Genomic DNA, 20,685 nt, shown 5'->3' with positions numbered 1-20,685 from the left:
ATATTAAGTAACTTATTTGTCCTACATATACAAACAGAAGTTTTGGGCATGATTTATTTTAAAACATTTTTATTAAACAAACAAAAACAAAAACGATTTCAGCTGACCATTATCAATTACTTTTTTAGTAATTACACTTTAATTAAATTTTGAATAAATAAGCAGTTAACAGTTTCATTAGGAATAATTAAGCAAAATCATTAAGAAATAGATTAACAGTTTATTATTATATTATTACAAATAAAATAATTAGTAATTAAACTAAGATAAGTAAACGTATAAATATATTCACAAAAAAAAAACAATAAACAAACACTACATATAATAAAGTATGAGAGAACAACAACCATAATACCTTTTAAAGATTATTTTATAACGTATTGTTGCTTTCGTAAATTAGATTTAAAAGTTTATACGAAAAGTTTCTAAATCACATGGGTGATAATTATTACGCGCTATACTTGTAGCTAAAAAGTCGATATCACAACAGTTATTTGCATAATCAGAACTGTTTGAAAAGTATTAGGCAATCGGCGATGAATTCTAATGTAAGTAGATATTTGAAAAAAACATCTAACAGGTCATCGACGATTGCCGAACTATTATTAAAGAATGTTTAAAGTATATTTATTTACCTACTTGAATTACTATATAAGTTGAAATCTTAATTGCTTTTGTTTGATGTATAAGTACACTAACAAAACTTATTAAAATATCTTATACTTTATTTAATACAAATCAAACATAACTTTTAACCCTTTTGTATCAACAAAGATTATACTAAAATTATTTCTTAGTACGTTTAGATAGTTTAAAATTAAATGTTGCATCTTAAACATAAAACAACATTAAACTTTAAACAAATTCATTTTCGTACGAGTAATAAACAATTTAGACTTAAGATTTTGTAATTTGTAAGGATAAATTTAAATAAATAGCAATTAAATCGTCAGAATACCGTTGTTTATAATAAGATCAATTAAGTTTTATATTTATATTAAATTACAGAGTTACTCACAACTTAAACTAATGCAAAAAATAGTTTCGGCTAAATAGTGTTGCCTTTAAATCATTTTTACAAAAGTTAAATAAAGTTTATTAATATTGACTTTTGAAAATAAGTGTTAAGAATATTATTAACATTTAGGAAATTATGCTTTATAAATGCTCTGAAATTATTTAGAAATGGGTTAATACTTTGCCATAAATTTAAAGGTATCATTTGAGAATGTTAATAAGTCAAACCAAAATTATTATAGTTTAAGAAATAAACATTAACAGTTTTCAGAAGAAAGATAAAGTATTTTAGCCAATAACATTAAATTAATATTTCTTAGAAATTTATGTAAAAAAAAAGCTAATCTTTAGTATTTTATTTAAAATTAAAAGAAAAAGACATTACAAGATGTATTTATATAAATAAAAAACAGTTGAAACAGTCGTAAGATTGTAATAAAGTGTACTACCGTACTAAAAATCATATTTAAATTTTAACTTAATTTAGATTTAAATGATACTTCCAGGCAACGTTGCCATAAGTACTATAAGCTTGTAATGCTTATAAAAAGGAAAATAAGCTACAGCAAATTGTGTAGGAATAAAATAGTCACATAAAGCTTAAATAAATTGATACAACAAAAGTTTCTGCTACGTATTAATAACCAGCTTAAAGAAAAAAAAAACTTTAAAGGAGTTTGGACTATTTAATTGGAGATTTAGTAAAAAGAAAACTAAACATAATCAGTTATTTTAATTTAATTGACTAACTTAACTTTAAAATAAAGTAAAATATAATAAAATTGTTGTAACTCACTGATTATTCTTAATTTTTTTTTGCAAATAATTTATAAAATATTTCTATACACTATTCAAAAACTATGTTTATTTTTGAATAAGTTTTTGTGAAGCATAACACAAATTGACACACAAACATTTTTACTACTCGAAAAAAACAGTTTTATAGCATAGTTAAAAAATAAAATTAGCTTAAAAGTTTAAATAAATTGATGTAAACTTATTGCTAAACTCAATTGAAAAATTTTAAATTAAAGATGCAAATGAAAAAATTTATAATTATTTTAATCAATGACGTGTTGCAATGAACTTGGATATGAAACATTTTTTATGTATATAACAAACAAATAGATTAATAGTTTATTTTTAGCTATAAGAATTTTACTTACATAATATAAAAGTATGTGTTTATTAAAAATATCTAACCATCTATTTAAGGTTTTTCATCTCATCAAATTATTTATTTGATCAACAAATTGAAGAAAAAAATCAATTATCACCTTTTTTCTTTCTTCACTTCAGGTGATAGTGTATTATTACTTTCGTTTAACAACATTATTAGTGCATGACAAATTAAAACAAACAATCGAATATCAAATGGTATCCCACAAGTATTCATTCAATAGTAAATTTAATATTAAGTATTACAAAGTTCAGTTTTGAGTAAATTCACAAAAACTATTGTGCATATTAAGTATCATTGCAATAATTTTTTTTATCTAACAAAGTGTTTTGTTTATTTAAATTCAAGTAAACTTTATTATCATCTGTTTCAGAATTTTGTCTTTGTTTTAAACTAGCTTTGTTAATTTTTTTTAATGTTCATTAACTGTGATAATCAATGATAAAATGTACGTTTATTTTTGTTATAAAACTACTAAGTATTCTCATTTTGAATGGATTGAAACCAAATATAAACTTAAAAAAAAAGTCTTTTAGAAACGAATCAAAGTATTTTAAATATATTTGCAATTATTAATTTTTACTTTCATGTAGCTAAGACGAGAAACAAACTTTCAAAACCATAACATACTAAATAATGTTTTCAAAATTAAAACTAAATAATGAGAGTACTTTACATAAACGTTATACTTGACATTTTACATAAAAATTAAAAAATAAAAATATAGGTGGAAGCTAATTACTCTTTTATTGCAAGTTTTCAGTGGATCCTACCTTACCAAGTATCAATAGTTTTGCGAATTTTACATCTGTTATGTTTTTTAGAAGATAACATACCTTAAAAAGGCGTACAATATTAAAACTTTTAGTAAATAAAACTTATATTGTATATCAATGGCTAGCGTGGTATTTTGGTCAGGGGTGCGCAATTTTTTTTCTCAAAAAATCCTCTAAATTAAAACATTTGTAATATTCTATAAAAAAACTTTTTATAAGTAATATAATTGAAATAAATTTATTAATTGAAATAAGTTTATTAATTGAAATAAGTTTGTTAACTGTTCTAGAAAAATATTAATATATTACAAAATTAAATACTTAAATAAAAGTACAAATTTCATAAGAATTACTTATACTTCCAAAAATGTAAACTTACTAAATAAAAATTGTTTTTATTACTTACAGTAAGCTTTATATCTTTAAAAATTAATATATTCAATAAAACGAAAATATCTGTTCTTTTTTACGAAAAAATACTAAATAATCAATCTCTTTAATATACAATACAACAGTGATAACAACACCTCATTGCACATAATTTTAATAAAACTACACAGAAGTTAAAATAGACCAACTTTATAACTGTTATAACAGTTTATTACAACTTTGTAAAATAGTTAAAAGTATACTTTTTAAATTTAATCCATTTGATTGTATTTTTTAAAATAGAAATCACAAACAAAGTTTATTTCTCATAGGCCGACACGCTTTTTCTTGTACGTTTACAAAAATAAAGTTCAGAAAACTAGCAGTAGTCTTAACAATGTAGCTCAGGAAAAAGTTTTGTATAACTGCTTAATTTTTCTTTAAGCGTGACGTATTTTTGTAAACTTTTTGTAGAAAAATAATCTGACATAAGGTTATACTACAGCGGTGCGCTATATTAATTGTGTGCTTTTTGAGTCTAAATTCTTATGAAGTTAATGAAGTTAAAAAAAATTTCCGTTTGGAGTTTTTCATCAACATCGGTGCGCATTTGCAATTACGCACCGAATCAGTATATTGAGTAATAACATATACTTTCCTAACTTTTCACTAATTGGTATTCAAAATTTCGTTTAACTTTTTGAATATTAGATAAACATAGTTGAAAAAAGGCAAATTAAGCAGAAAAAATAAACTATAAACGATAAAGATACTACATTCTTTTTTTTTACACTTTTCTTTTTTTGGGTTGCACGCATGCGCCAGTGTCCCTCCCCACACTACGCCCCTGGTGTATACTTAATTTTATTATTATGAAAATGATGTGATGGACTTTTAAAAATAATAAAAATAGAAAAAACTAGCTGTGCTTTTTCAAAAAAGTTTTTTTAAGAACAATCGATAAAAATGTTGTAATGAAAGTGCAAAATTCCTTGCATTGTCATTGTTTTGGAGAATATATAGAGTTAGATACGCTTCATTGCACGAGCCAATGAGAATCATCTGATGTAATGTTTCAAACTAAATACTGAAGCAACGGGGCGTCAAGGTGACAGGCAGTTTCATGTGAGCAGTAGTTTGTTTAGTAGTGCAGCTGGGCAACAACTACCTTCAACTGATTTGTGAATTTTATTGTTAGTATTGTTTTAAAAGTGAATATTTCAACTGGTATTTAATTGTTTAAATATTTAAGCCAGGTTTATAGTTGATAGTTTATTTTTTTACAGTTTCTTCTTTATTAAAAGTTTTATTGAATTTTTAGTTTATTGTTTAAAGTCTTTTAAATAGATTTAAATAGCTTGTAGTATCTAAAACGTTTGTCATAGTAATTTATAGTTTTGTATATGCTATTATTTCTTGTTGTGTTTTATATAAAAGATTCATTCTTTAAAACTGTCGTGTCTAAATATATAAAGTTGTCTCAATTAAAATTTATTATTTATTAAATAGTAATTAAATAAGGCAGGGTTTAATTATGATGGGCAGTAATAACAACTTAAGTGTACCAACATCAGTAGCCCACAATGTATTGGTTTTTCTAAATCTAGCAGCTGTATTTTACGTTTTATTCATTATTTACCATGTTGATACTTTAACAAGTTTTAACTTTAACACTTATTAAAATTCAATTACAATAATATTTAATGAAGGTTCTATACAAAAGACAAAGTTTAATATATGCGTTTGTAGAAACACATTAGGTAATTTTTTTTTTAATGTATAATCTTAACAAACTTTAAAAACTTAGACTAGTTTTTTTAATTTTTATAATTATAATTTTTATATACTTTCAATTAATCTAGTGATTTCTTTTATATGCAGTATAGTTTTTTAAATTACTTTATATGTTTTAATCAAACTTAATATAAAGCAAAAATATAGTAAAATGATTCAGAACTTTTAAAAATAAGTACAATGTGCTCATCGATAAGGTACGCAATGCAACTTATATTTAAATAAATATTACTTTTGGTTAAATGCAAATTTAAAGCTTTTTAAGCAATTCTTAAGTTCTAAGCTACAAAAGCATGTCACAAAAACATACAAAACTATTATATAAAATACATAAATAAAGTTTTTAAGCAAATTGTTTGATTTTAAGTCTGCACTTCAGCATGAAATTTAAATACGACAAAACTTTTAATAAAGTAGTAATCATCACATGTTTATGATCTTTAAATCTATTACACATTTATGACTTAAGTATTAAGGGACCAAAATATTTTATAACAATAACAGCGTTTAAGTCACATTACTTCTATAAAACGAAACAATCGGTTAAACTGTTTTTTATAGTTTACAAATATCACTTCGTTTTAAAATTTTGTAAAAAAAATAAATTAGCTTAATAAGTCATATAGTACAAAACTGTACATTGTTATTTTAGATTATAAATGTTTAGTTAAAGGTCAAATAAATTCCGCTTTAATAACAATTACAAAAATATTGTCCATATAGTTACCTTACGTAAATAAATTATAGTACAAAAGGTTAGTATATTCCGTTTTTATAAAGAGTATTTTTAATTAATAAAAGCACATTAAACATACAAATAATAAACTAAATAGATCAAGGCGAGTAAAAATGCAATTTGTGTGATACAAATATAGACAGTACATCATAAGTTAGAGTTTTACTGTAGTCCTAGATGGCCTGTAGGAGCTACTGTTAATATCTACGGGGGGTTGCGCGTCTAAGTTAGGGGGAAGTGAGCTAGAACTTGTAGGTTCCATGTGGGAGCTACTAGGTAAAGAAGATGCTCTGCCTGCGTCTCTTTTTTCTGCTAAACGTTTGGACCTTTCTAAACCTGGTGTCAGTAAGTTACTTACAATATTAGGGAATGGGTTTCCTGAGTTTCCTGAACTCATATCGTTAATTATAATTTTAATGAAACTATTAATAAACTTAATTAATACAGTTTAAATGTGATGTGAATTTATTCAAGTTAAAGAACACAGCTAAATCTGTAATATTGAATAGGCAAAACTGCGAATAAACGATAACAAACAAATAAATTATGATGACAAAAATATGTGTTATTGTGACAACTAGAAAATTAGAAGTGAAGTACATTTTAAAATTTGTTTATATTTTTAGTAAAAGATTACGTGGCCAAGTTAATATTGGCCCTCTCGCGCCACCTAGCGGAGATTTTAATAACAAAAATACAATTTTGGTTACATTACGACGTTTTTTAATCCAAAACAAACAATCTGCTAACTATGTAAAGAGTTGTATTCAGATATTGTTTTAAGGTAGTCATGAACAATAAACTTTTGTATTTTACACATCAGTTCTGATTGTTGCTTTTTACTTAGTTCTTTATGGCAATTACGTGTATGCGTGTTACGATTAGAAGCTTGATTAAATTATTTTCTGCATTCTGCACAACCATAAGGTTTTTCTCCTAGATAAATTTTGAAATGATCAACTAAACTACTTTTAAACTAAACTTTCAATGACTTATAACTTAACATTGTTTGTCACAAATTCACATTGAAAATGTTTTTTACCATTATGAGTTAACATATGCATCTTAACATAATCTTTCCGCGTAAAACTTTTATCACACTGATTATATTTATGTGGTTTCTCTTTATTGTGAATTAGCATATGTCGGTTTAAATATTTTTTGATCAAATGGTTTTAAACAAACATGACATTGAATTTTTTTTTACCATTATGTACCAGCATGTGTTTCTTTAAATAACCTTTTAGAGATTTTTTTTTTCCACAAATTTGACATTGTAAGTCTTTCTTGCCACTATATACCAGCATGTAGCTTGTCAAATCACCTATCTGCTTAAAACTGTTATCACAATCTTCACATTTGCATGTCTTTTCTCCCGTATGAACTGTTTTGTGAATAGTCAATTGTGAATTACATTCAAAACTTTTACTGCAAACATCACAATCAAAAATTTTATAACTTTTCTATTTTTCTTAAAATGCGCCTTTTCCATTGATATTAAATAAAACTGCTATAAGTTTTAACAAGTCAAATTTGTAAAATAAAATCATGTCGATATTTGTTAACAAACAGTGATAATGATAGTTTTATTGTGCAAACCTAATCCTAATTACTGAGTATATCTTGAATGTAATTTCAAATTTTATTCATTGTGATTACCTTCCATTTTCCAGCAATTTAAAATACTACATTTATAAAGTTTTTAAACTACATAAAATATATCCTGTTTTATTTCATAATATTCCTTTTCTATTTATATGAAGCTGTAAAGTTTGTTTTCACATTGTTTATGCATTTTTCCCATAAAGACATTTCTAAGTTTTGATTAGTTTTTAAACTGTAAGATAAATTTTAAACAAAAACAGCGGTAAGACTTTTAAACATCAGAGTATTTAAAACCATAAAATAGTAACTTAGATATGAAAAGCCGTAAATACAAAAAAAATCTAGTTTTCCAGGTAAGTAGTAAATGCTCAAATGCACAAAAATAAAGGGTATCAGATAGTTCAATAAACTATACATATATTAACAAATGTACAAAACTAAACTTAAAACATTTTACACATTTTTTTAAACATAACTCAACAATATTTAATTATAAACATTGTACGTTTAATTTTTTTCAAACTTTAGGTATTTGCATTTTTTCCTAGAAATAAATAATTTAAGTATTTGATAGTCTCGAAAAATTTCCTTTGTCATCTTTATATCAAAAGTTCTTTCCGGCTTTGTTTTATTTTATTTGCTCAATTCTACACAACTTAATAAGCCATTACGCATATTTAATTTCTTTAATTAAAAAGCGACAGTTCAAATAAATACAATTCTTTATTCGGGTTTATTACACAAGTAGAAGTACTTTTACCAATTTTAGTTTTTGGCTGAAACACGTAAGAAGTTGTATTTATATTTAGTAGTATTTAGGTAAAATGCGTTAATTAAGAAAACACATCTTACAGTTCACTAAAATTTCGTTGCTAGGCACTAGACAAGAAAACTTTAGAATTTCATTAAATTTTCAATTATGACGTAAAACTAAATTTGATAGTTAAGATTTACTAAAAACTTTGTTGCTAGGCACTAGACAGGAAAAACTTCAATTTTTCATAAGTTTTGAAATCATGACGTAAATTAAATTTGATAGTTGAGAAAACTATATCTTTGTTTAATGGTTTTGATACATTCAAAATTCTTTAGCAGGCCACATTATTTGAAAAAGCAGTCTTTGCCGGCCAACAAAACTTTAAAATCTGTACCAAAAAAGTATTCAAAATATCTTTGACAAAAAATAACACGTTTTTATACATTTTTTTAAATTAGAACATCTATTTTGCTTCTTTGATAAACTTGAATTTAATTGTTTTATTTTATTTTATGTTAAGTTGTTTTCGTTCAAAAGATTGCGTTGCGAACCAATTTTTATTCATTCGTGTCAAACTTGTTGTAATGTCTTATAATAAACTAAATTGTTTTTCTTTTTTAAGTCAAGCAACTAAGTATCTTTGAAATAATTTTTTATTACTAAAAATTAAACCCAACCGGTGCCCGATTAAAAAAACTCTTAAACTAAAAATGCAAATGACTTTAATAATTTTATGTTTTTGAATTTGCACTTAAGCAGCTTTGAAACACAGTTATGGCTTTTATATGGAATATTTTAATAAAAGTTTGCCTTAAATCGTTATTTTTAGAACTTTTTTCAATGGTTTTAAATAACTTAGCCTTTAAAGTATTTTTGTTATTAAGTTGTCTATGAAAAATAGTTAGTATAAACACATTTTGTTTACTTTAAAGATTTGTTTGAACTGCGGTTTTGGGCAATATTTAAACAAAGCAAGTTCATAATTAGAAAAAAAATTCCGTTACTTTTAAAATTAAATCCTTGAGCCAAAACAAAATAAAAGCGTTACACCTTAACCAATTTTACTATAAAACTTTATTGAAAATATTAAAAGAATAGATTATCTAGTTTGTCTTATTCAAAGATATTTTAAATATTTTTTGTTCAGATTTTAAAATCACGTTGGCCGGCGTAGACTTTTTTCTAAAATAATGTGGCTTGCTTTAGATTTTTTAATATATTAAAATCCTTAAACAAAGAAGTACAGTTATCTCGATTTCGTGTTTATTTTTAGAATTAAATATTGTTTTTTTAAGTTGTGTTTAAATAAGCAAATAAACTAAAACAAGGCCGATTTTTTTTGATATAACGTTGACAAAGGATATTTTTCGACACTATTAATTATTTACATTATCGATTTTTTAGAAAAAACAATTATCATAAGTTTGATCAAAATAATACGTACAATGGTATAATTAAATATTGTTGAGTTTTGTTAGAAAAAATTCGGAAAAGTTTTATATTTATTATTCCACATCTATTAATATATGTATAACTTGTTGAAATAAACATATGCTTAACTTTTGGGCATTTATACATTTTACTACTTATCTGGACAACTAGTTAATTAATACAGAAAAGTCAGAAAAACAACAATCTTATTTGGTAATCATAACTATGTTGGTGTTTACTATAAAAATTTTGACATTTATTGTTTTAAGTTATCTATATGGACATTTTTTTTTTGTAATTGCTATTTAACCAGATTTTATTTGACCTATAACTAAACAATAATAATCTACAAAATAAAAATTTAAAGTTTTGTACTATATGCTTTATTAAGTTGACTTAATTTTTTACGAAAGTTCACAACGTAGTGTTAGTTGTAGATTAAAAAAAACAGTTAAACTGACTGTTTCGTTTTAAAGAAAAAACGTGACTTAAACGCTGTTTTTCTTATAAAATTTTGGTCCCTGAATACTTAAGCCATTAATGTGTAATAATTTTAAAGATAATAAACATGTGCTGATTACAACTTTATTAAAAATTTTGTCTCATTTTATTTTCATGCTGAAGTGCAAACTTAAAATTTAAACCACTTGCTGTAGAATTTATTTATTATTATATAGTACTTTTGTATGATTTTTGTAACATGCTTTTGTAGCTTAGATCTTAAGAATTGTCCAAAATCTGAAAAATTTGCATTTCACTCAAATTAAGCAAATTTTAGGTATAAGGTGCATTGAGTACCGATGTGCACACTGTAATTATATTTAAATGTATATAGGTTCCTTTACTATATTTTTGCTTTATACTGAATTTATCTAAAAAAGTTATATAAAGTTAAATAACTATACTGTATTTAAATAAAATCCCTAGTTGTGGATATTAATTGAAAGTATATAAAAATCTATCAACTGCCCTGTATTGTATGTACATAAAAAAAAAAAATAGTCTAAATTTTAGTTTTTTAAGATCACACATTAAAAAATTTCTAAAAACACATATATTAAATTTTATACTTTTGTATAGAAACTTATTTAACTATAAATTCAACTGAATTTTAGAAAAGTTTAAATTTTAATTTGTTAAAATATCAACATGGTAAATAAAGAACAAAACGAAAAATATAGCTGCTAAAATTATAAAAAAAATATCATTTAACCGAAACTTTAGTAGTAAAGATTTTTATTTTTTCAGTACGTATGTAAAAGTGGTATGTTAGTTACATTTAATTAAACCTTCGGTTTGTTTTATATAATTTCATTAAGCTAGCTCTTGCGTTGTATTGTTACGTAATGATGTAATGGAAGTACTAAGTATTATTTTGTTTAATATAATGCATTAAATCTTGTATTTTAATTAACTTTATCGTTGATAGTAGAATACAGCAATTTATTAAATTTTCCGAACTTATGCTTGTATAATTTTTTTAAAGCTTTACTTCAACGAACATAAGATAAATAAAGAAGCATAATTTACTATTACGTTTAATTGATTGTTCATAGATATGCCAAAAGTTAGATAAGTAATAACAGTATTATAAAAGTGAGATTATTTTAACAATCTTTTAAACTTGAAACACTGATAAAAGATTAAATTTAGTTATTAAGATAAAAAAGAATTTATTACTTTATTAGTATTCAGTATAAATTTTTATTTAAATTACTTTACTATCCCACAGATCAAACTTTTATTTATAGTCAGAATACCAATTTGATATAGAAGTTTTCAGTTTTTAAGTTGTTGAAAAATATAATAGTATAAGACATTTTACTTCTCTTTACAGCTTACTTTTTTGATTTAAAATAAACTTATCTTACATTTAGAAATGTTAAAATTAAAATATTTATTTTACTTATAGAGCAAATATTATAACGTGTAAATAGCTCCAGATATGAAAGCTGTTTAATTAAATATAATATAACAAATTATTGTAAATTTATAAATTGTGCTAATCAATATAAGTAATCAAAAATTTTTTTTTACTTTTTCCTGAAAATTTAATTTCAAAACAGTTCAACTGTTAACAATATTTAGAGTTGTATTCAGATATTGAGTTTAGATAGTCATGAACAATGCTTCTCTGTATTTTACACTTCAATTTCAATTGTTGCTCCTTACTTAGATCCTTATGTTGAGTACGTATGTGATAATTTCGATTAGAAACTTTAGTAAACCATTTTCCACATTCTGCACAACCGTAAGGTTTTTCTCCTAAGTGAATTCTAAAGTGATCAACTAAATTACCTTTCAGAGTAAACTTTTTCTTGCAAATATCACATTCATGAAGTTTTACTTTGGTATGAATTAACATATGTTTTGTCAAATTATGTTTAAGAGAAAACTTCTTCTCACAAACACCACTTTGATAATCTTTTTTACCAGTATGAACTAGCATATGTTTTTTTACGCTTCCTTTCTGGTAAAACTTTTGTCACACAAATCACATTTGAAGTCATTTTCTTTAGTATGAGTAACCATATGCCGTTTTAACATAAATTTACGTGCAAATTCTTTTAAACAAACAAAACATTGGAAGTCTTTTTTACCATTATCAACTAGCATATGCCGAGATAAGTCACCTTTTCGAGAACATCTTTTACCACAAACGTCACATTTGAATGGCTTTTCTCCAGTATGAATTCTGTTGTGAACTTTCAGAAAAGATTTACTTTTGAATATTAATTTGCAAACATTACAACTAATACTTTTGTTTTCAATTTTAATGCTTTCCATCTTTAAAATAATAACAAATTTAAATACTTGAAATAGAATACAAAACTTTTAATGTACATAACATGTTTTAAAATGTTTATTTATGATTACAAAAAACAAAATTTTATTTATTAAAGTTTAAAACAATCTCATGATATAATAAAACAAGGGAAAATTAATTAAACACTGTTGTCTCTTACAATGCAATGAAAATAAAGTTAACACAACAAATTTTCAAATACAATTGTATGAGCATACATAACTAATAAAAAAAGCTAACAAAACTTTTCACATAATTCGGAAAAGCAAACAAGTTGATGATCATTATTTAAGTTATTTTATTATTATCAAAATTTCTAGGAAAATATACTTTATCGTTTTAACAACTAATATTTCAAAAAGATATAAGTTGAATAACTTTAGTTATACTTTTAAGTGAATAACTATAAATACAATATTTTATCATGAATCAAATAAAAAACTAAAAAAAATTAATGCGTATCATTTTTATAACCCTAAACAAACAAATGTCAATAAAGAAAAACCAATACATATTAAAACGTATTATAAATTTACAAATTTGAATCGAAAGTTTTCTTAATGACCTAAAAAAGATTTAACACATTTTACAACATGATAAAAGCTATTAATAAACTAAGTAGCTTACAATCTGTCTAGCTTTCTTTTACTATATTGATTTATAAAAGAAAAAATTTCTGTTTAAGTTCCTAGTAATTAAAACTGATTATAAAACCAACACATTATATTTTAGTTTTAGAACTTTTTCAAATTTTTGCTAGTTATATTATATGTATATTTAACAAATAGTTCTTCTTTACTGTTTTTAATCATGATATGTCTAATAGTTAACAAAGTTTTTAACCATTATTTAAAACTCAAGGTGCTATATAATATTTACTATAAAACAGAAGCAAATTAGTTAATTAATGTAATTAGGGTTTTAACCGTTTTGTTATTGCAAGTTTCGTTCTGTCAGAAAAACTGTATCTTATCAAATTTAAGGTTATTTGCTGTTTGAATAATGATTTAAAAAGTTTTTAACTTAGAATTAACATAGAGTTAAAAATAAAAGAAGTTGTGTGATTTGAACTTAGAAGTAGTAAACCTAAATGTCTTTTTCTAATAAACCACTTACGAAAAGTTTAATTCTTTTTTATTTTCATCAATATTATTCATTCTAATTGCGTTTTGCGTTTTTTCTCAATTTGAGAGCAGTTTATCTACGAATTAGTCACTTGACTACAAAATCTTAAAAACAAATCTACTAAAATAATAAATATGATTTATATTACGTAGTTTACGAGGGCTTATTAAGTTAAATAAAATCGAATCATTTTAAAGGTACGTTAGCTATAGAGTACTCTTGTTTGTTATATAATTAATTAAAACCAATATTTATATATGTACTTTCATTTTGGTCTTTAAGTGGACTGTTTTAGCGGATAGTTAAAATTTTAGCAATACAAACATTTTTGCAATACGTTCGTAAATAAATTAAAATAAATGTTTTTTTGTTTTACGAAAATAAATATTTACAAATTTTTCAATTCAAAAACATTACCACCCTTAGAACCGTCTAGTTGCCATTTTATAAGCAGCATCGCGCACTCTTTTCTAATCTAAAATACTTTCAGTGACGAATTCTTGGTTAAAATTTATCAATCAGGTAAGATAACAAGGCACTGGTAGGTGCTATTTTAAACACATTAAAAACCAATCACCTATGGAACAACGTTACATAATGTTGACCAAAAAATTCAACGTTGAAATCGACCACATGGCTTGGTCAGCTATAAGGTTGCAGATACCCTTAGCAGACCACCATAAGTATAAGCAGTATTGGATACAACCCTTATTATATTGAACCATAGTGACTAATCAGTAACCAGCGAAGTACATCAGCTGATGATGAACTAGATCTTTTAGGTGCTGACTTTTTAAACAAAATAGTGATTGCGATACTCCAAAAAAAAAGCTGTTGTTTTGAAAAGTTAAAAAAATTTAATTTAACACAATTTAACATAAAGCAATTTTTGTAATTTAAATTATTCTGTTCAAAACAGTTCAAAAGATATAAAAAAAAATAGTATGAAATGTTCGTCGTTGTTTTTTAATTATATTTAAATTGTGATTTTAAATCCGTTAATTAAATATAAACTATAGGTACTTAAACGCAGTTTTAATATATAAAACAACTAAGATAAAACGTTTTTTTTATTAAGATAATTTATAAACAAAAATTTTTTACAGCATTTTTATGTAATATTAAAACTAAATAAAAATTCTAAAGTTCTTTTGCCTTGTTAGTTAATTCACTTGTTACTACTTACAGGTATGTATATAGTGATTTTAAAATAAATGTAATAAAAGTAAGGGACAAATAAAAAACTTGTAACTGATGGTTTAATTAATATAAATAAATAAAAAAAGTTGTTTTTCTTTGTTTCAACCTCGATAAAAATGGTTAAAACTTTAAAAAAAAGCAGAAGAAACAACGATTTACAGATAATTAATTATATTGATAAATTTTCTTTCTTCGTTTTACAAAAATATTTTAAAAAGTTCGTTCTAAAAATATACATTGATATGTATAATTTTATTAGTTGCGATGTTTGCAAGTAAAACTTTCAAATCGGTTCTCAGTTTAAAATATTAATCTTTTATCGCCTTGTAATAACAACACTTGTTTTTTATGACATTTTTGTCAGTTATGATCAACGAGATAACGGTTTTCTTAGTTTTTCTACTTGTTGTTCACTTTTTTGTTTCTTTGTATGAACTGTGTTTTCAATTGATGATTAATGATTCAGTTTTGACTTGATTTTCATATTCATGATATATTGTTTTAGTCTGAAACTGTCCTTTCATCAGGGATGCTTTACATACTAATACTACATAAAGAAGTTTTTTTTTGCTCAAACTAGATATTTGCATTTACATGTGTTGTGTGTTTAAATAGATTAAAACTAGTGATCTACTGAATCCACATATGTTACATCGAGCCCATACAACAAAGTTAAAATACTTGATGTTCAACTCAAGTATTTTATATTGTTACAAAAAACAAGTAAGAACATTAATTTTATCATGTGTTAAAAATTGTAGAACAAGGCATAATTGAAATTACTATCTTAATTTGTCGGCAATTAGCTGAAATGTTTTTTTATTGATAATGAACAAAGCAAAAATATGTTTGCTAAATTATGTGCGTTTCTATTGTAAACATATCACACATTGAAATATTTTTCATTAACATAAAAAGAATTTAATGATATACAAAGCATTTATGTTTGTTTCTGATCTAATAACGTCTGGTTTCTTACTAGAACATTATTTTTCTCGAGTTTTAAGTTAGAAAAAATAGAACAGAAAATAAAATGAAACCATCATAAAATTGTTGTATTTAATTAACTTATTGTTTTTAATTTTGCTATTAAATTAATGAGAATTAGTAAATTTTTAAAGAAAGTTTAAATTTTTTCAAATACACATGCAGTAAAATTTGACAAAACAAAATAACTTAAGTACTTTTCCTAATAACTTAGTTTAAAAATTAGATCAAAGAGTCATTCAATTTGATTTGCTATTTAAAAAACCATGTTTATAGTAATTTAGAAAATTGTATTTTATTTTTCGTAGACAATTATGTTAAATGTTGATTATTGTTAAGTAGTTTAAAACTCGCAATCAAAATCTTCTAGAAATATTATTTAAAATTCATTTTTATGTTAGTAATATGCCTAATCTCAAAACTTCTCAAAAAAGAATGTCTCGGCGTATAATTATAACCTTGAAAAAATATTTTTGATACTAGTTATGTTTATGGTCTTAAATATGTGGTCTAAAAGTACTAAACGAACCTACGTGTGTTATTTAATGATAGCTAATAGTACTAAAGTTACAAACTTTGGTCTTGTAAAGTAATTAATTTCAAAGTTATAAATTAAACATACTTTGGAATAATGTTAACTATTTTTTTGAAAAACAATTATTAAAACTCCAGTAAGAAAATGTATTAGTAAATAAAAAAACACTGTATTATAATACCATGTGTGCAAAAACACTTACAGTCTCGAAAATTAAGTTGTTCGATTAAGTAGCTTAGATCGATTTCTTCAAACGGTGTTCTTGTTGCTTGACTAAGTATAAACTATTCATCACTGAAACGTATACTTTTCTCGATGTAGATTATTACATCAAGAAGTGATCAAGTTTAGGAACTTGATCACTTCATCGTGACTAACGACGGTATAATGCAGCACAACTTTAAATAGGAAGACAAACGCCAATATATATGCATCGGAATGAAATTAATTCCTTCGAATAAACATTGGTGTTTAAATTGGGTAAATTGTTTTGAGAAAGCTTTGAAAGTTTCAAATTTATTTACACTTTTTAAAACTACCAAATTAAATGTTTATTTCAAACAAGGTTTATCAGTTTACGACTTAAAAATAATTTTCAAAAACAAGAACTTATTTTAATATACAACTGTAAACTATTTTATACAAAGTTATACGTTATATAGAGTTTTATAAAGTTATAAAGTATATTTCACATACAGCAAACGAATACTAATTTTAAGGGTAATAAAATCTTAGTACTCAAATGTTGTCTTAAAACATTTACACTTAAGTTTTTTATTGTTCTTCGTTGCTGAATTACTTATGAAAGAGACGTGTGTGCCTAGTTCGATATGTCTCTAGTAGCCATTTCCCACATACTGCACATAAATACGTTTTCTCTTCAAACGAATTATAAATGATGAACTAAACTTCCTTCTCAGGAAATTTTATTTTAGAAAATATCGCATTCATGAGGTTTTACTTTGGTATGAGTCAACATATGAAGCTTTAAACTACCTTTTTGGGGAAACTTCTTTTTACAAGCTTCACTTTATTGTTCTTTCATTCAAGTATGAACGTATGTGTCTTTACATTATGTTTTAGAATTTAAATTATGACACATACTTCACATTTATTTTTTAGCATGAGTAGCCATGTGCTGATTTAATGCACATTTGTATGAAAACGTTTTTAAACAAACATTTTATTCGCGTTGTTTTTATCAAAATGAACTAGAAGATGTATTGTTAAACTATTTTTTCGATTAAAGCTTTTATTAGAATAAAAACGTGATATTATAATTTCGTTTAATTTTTACTAGCAGATGGTTTGTTTACGTGCTTTTACTTTTGCCTCAATCATTAAATGTGTAAGGCTTGTCTGCTGTATGAGTTCTTTTGTGAACCTTTAGGTAAGATTTTGATTTGAAGCTTTTCTTGCAAGCATTACTTGTATTAATTTCACTAACCATTTCTAGACGAATTTATAAAATCAGTTTTATTATACATTGATAGCATTTTGATAAATATAACTAAATCTCTAATTACAACTAGTTCTTTATTCCATACAGTTTCAATAAAAATTGGAGACAGAAACTCATTTTGCATTTTATTTTTTTTAACTCAAAATTTTTCAATTTACGCTTTTCATAAGTTCATGTAGTCAACTAAACGTATTTGTGTAAACATATTTGAGTAAATGAAATTCTAATATTATGACTTAAAATTAGTAAAAAAAAATTATACTTACAATGCGATGCTATTATAAACTTAACGCACAAAAACAATGTATAAAACTATAGTGCTAGAAATTGAAAGCATTAATAGCAATTCTAATGAGAGAAAATAAATTTATTCAAACTTTCTTCAAAAATAAAATAAAACTAAACAACATAAACGAAACTTAGTAAATAAATTAGAATTATGTACAAAGTTTTGTTTAAATGAACTTGGTTTATTAGTTTTTATAAATAAACATTCTAAAACACTTAAACGATACATTTTACGTCCTTAACAATTTTGTCTTTACATTAAATTTTGTTATAAAATTTTTGTCACACGAATCACATGTAAATTAAGTTTTCTTCTAGTATGTCTTATTAAATGTGAGCAATCTGAAAAAAAAAATCAAATAATTAAGATTTAAATCTTCTTATAACTATGAACCAACATGTGAGTTTGCAAATTTCTTTTCTGAATAAAATTTTATATCAATAGTAATGATAAAAATTTCAACTACGTTTTAATTGGTGATATAGAACGACGAAAACATCTTTAACTTGTTCCACTACCTTGCAGTTAAAACTATTTATAAGCACATATTTGCTTAACCTTCAATAACACTTATGTTTTAAAAAACTTCTAAATTTAAATAATTTACAAATATATATGTTAATAAATATAAAACAAACTTGTAAATAAAAATTTTAAGGCGCACGACCTTATTTACATATCATCAGGAATAAAGATACAAGTTTGTACTGGTATGCAAAAGTTACTAAGACTTATTAACTCTCAGTAAACTTTAAACTTTTTGTAAAATTAGTTTCTTATTCATTTAAAAATGAATAAATCAAAAGTTCTGATTACACCAACTAAACGAGTTTTGCAAATTCATTAATTCTTGTAGCAAATTAGTCTACTAATTTTTTGCTACCGTTTCTAAAAATATTCCATATAACTCTTAATTTACTTTACAAGTTTGTATTCGTTTTTTATTTTACGTCCTATATACAAATAAAAGTAAAGTTTAACCTTAAGTAAAGAAGGATAAAACTTCTGAAAAGTATGAATTAAATTTATTTTTGTATGAAAGATAATAGTGTGCAAATAGTTTTAGATATTATAGCAATTAAATTAACTTTAAAATAACAAATTACTGTAAACTTATAAATTGTGGTAATCAAAAATATACATAAAAATAATTTTTTCTCTAACTTATACATTTTTAATTTAATTACACTTCAAGTACTAAGAGTATTTACAGTTGTATTGAGATATTGTCTTAAGATAGTCATGAACAATACTTCTTTGTATTTTACACTTCAGCTCTGATTGTTGTTCTTTACTTAGTTCCTTATGACGATTACTTATATGTTTATTCCGACCTGAAGGCTGAGTAAACCATTTACCACATTCTGCACAACCATAAGGTTTTTCTCCTAAATGAATTCTAAAGTGTGTGACTAAATTACTTTTCTGTGAAAATTTCTTCTTGCATATATCACATTCATAAGCTTTTACTTTTGTGTGAGTCAACTTGTGTTTTTTTAAACAGTCTTTACGAGAAAACTTCTTTTCACAAACTTCACACTGATAATCTTTTTTACCCGTATGAAGTAACATGTGTGTCTTTACATAATCTTTTCTAGAAAAACTTTTGTCACATAAGTTACATTTGAAGTCTTTATCTTTAGTATGAGTAACCATGTGTCGTTTCAAATCTGTTTTTAATGCAAATTCCTTCAAACAAACAAAACATTGAAAGTCTTTCTTACCACTATGTACAGACATGTGAATTTTTAAATGACCTTTTTGTTTAAAATTTTTATCACAAACATCACACTTATACGGTTTTACACCAGAATGAGTACTTTGATGCTGCGTCAGGTTTGATTTAGTTGAAAAATTCTTCCCACAGGTTTCACATGTGTTTGGTTTATCAACTGAATCATTATTTAAAAATATAGTACCAACCATACTGCTGTAAAATTGTTTTAAATTACCTTTTTCATCTTTTTTTATGCTCTTCCGTACAAACCCCCAGTTTAAGTGTAAATTTTTATAGTGTTTTTGATTTAATGGGCCATAATTACATTCTTGAAGACCACAGCTCGCCTATCATACATTAAGTTTATGTAATTTATGTTAAAAGTTTCAAAGTAGCTATTGTGTACCAAACTAATTATACCAATAAGTAAATTAGTTTTGCCTTATCGTTATAATCGTTATATTATATAAAAAATAATATTTGTTTTGTGCACTCTAAATACTTTTATTTCTCACTAAGAAACATTAAACTTTAAAAATAGATTATTTTATACTACTGTGCTTTGGTTCGTTAAAAAAAAGTTAAGACAGTTGTGTTTAAATTCAATAAATTTATATTTGAACAGTGTTTTAAAACTGTTTTAAAAGGTTTAATTCTAAATTGTTAAAACCATTAAAAAATTAGTACGTGCTTTAGTACCAATATAAATTTTTCAAAGAAAAGAGTTAATTACAGTAAATGTATAATTTTGTCATATTATTTATTTATACTTAGTTTAGCTTTTTTGTTAGATAATTCAACAAACTAAATTTGGATTAAAAACACCTTTAGTAATTATTGTTTTCAAAACTCTGATAATTAAGTTTTTTTTTGGTTGAGTAGTAAAAATATTTTAACAT

The sequence above is a fragment of the Thalia democratica genome, chromosome 6, assembly GCF_965202585.1.
Source record: "Thalia democratica chromosome 6, ktThaDemo2.hap1.1, whole genome shotgun sequence".
NCBI classification, from domain to species: Eukaryota; Metazoa; Chordata; class Thaliacea; order Salpida; family Salpidae; genus Thalia; species Thalia democratica.
Note: the sequence above shows the minus strand (reverse complement) of the source record.